Source organism: Peromyscus maniculatus, chromosome 1 (genome assembly GCF_049852395.1).
Source record: "Peromyscus maniculatus bairdii isolate BWxNUB_F1_BW_parent chromosome 1, HU_Pman_BW_mat_3.1, whole genome shotgun sequence".
Classification (NCBI taxonomy): Eukaryota; Metazoa; Chordata; class Mammalia; order Rodentia; family Cricetidae; genus Peromyscus; species Peromyscus maniculatus.
In genome coordinates, this window is record NC_134852.1 from 152,020,168 (window position 1) to 152,021,099 (window position 932).

At 47.7% G+C, this 932-nt stretch overlaps 1 pseudogene; it reads left to right on the forward strand.

Moving 5' to 3' along the window:
• The first annotated feature begins 284 nt into the window (after nucleotides 1–284).
• On the forward strand, nucleotides 285–359 carry LOC121826252 (U6 spliceosomal RNA; annotated as a pseudogene).
• The last annotated feature ends 573 nt before the right edge of the window (nucleotides 360–932 follow it).

Genomic DNA, 932 nt, shown 5'->3' on the forward strand with positions numbered 1-932 from the left:
ACCAGTGGACTTCTGGGATCCTGAGGAATTGGGCTCAAGCCTCTCCTGCTCAGTGTCAGATTGAGCAAGGCTGAGACTGGCCTTAGAAAGGAAATGCTGGGGCTGGAGAGTTGGCTCATAGGTTAAGAGCACTGGCTGCTCTTCCAGAGGTTCTGAGTTCAATTACCAGCAACCACATGCTGGCTCACAGCCATCCATAATGAGATCTGGTGCCCTCTTCAGGCCAAAAGAACAGTGTATACATAATAAATAAATCTTAAAAAAAAAAAAGTGCTCGCTTCGGCAGCACGATACAGAGAAGATTAGCATGGCCCCTGCGCAAGGATGACACGCAAATTCGTGAAGCGTTCCATATTTTTTTCAAAAAAAGAAAAAGAAATGAAATGCTAGGGCTGGGAGCATATCTAAGTGGTACCATGCTTGTCTAGAATGTGTGAAGCCATGGGTTCAGGTCTCAGCACCAAGGGGGAAAAATAAATGTAACGTCCAGGGGCAGCAAAATGGCTCAGCGGGTAAAAGCGCTCTGCAGGCTTGACCACCTGAGTCTGAATCCTGGAATGCATGGTGGAAGGAGAGTACAGACGCCCAGAAGATGTCGTCTCACCTCCATATAAATGCTGTGGCTTGCTTGCCCTCCTACCCAATGGTAATCAATACAATTGTAAATATAAAACAAAGAAAAAGAAAATACATGTGGTGTCCATATGCCTGTGTCCCAACTCATCCTTGGAGTCTGACGGATGCTCACCTCCTTTGCTGGTTTCTTGGCTTGTCTTCAGCTTGAGTTAACCTCAAGTGGGCTGTTGGGAACGTGTGGGTAGAGGCTCAGGTGCTCACACTTTGCCATGATCGAGTTTTCCATGGCCACGTAGCCTGTGTCTTTAGAGTGTGTCCCACTGGGGCATGAGAGGCTTCTGGGCCCTTCACATCTC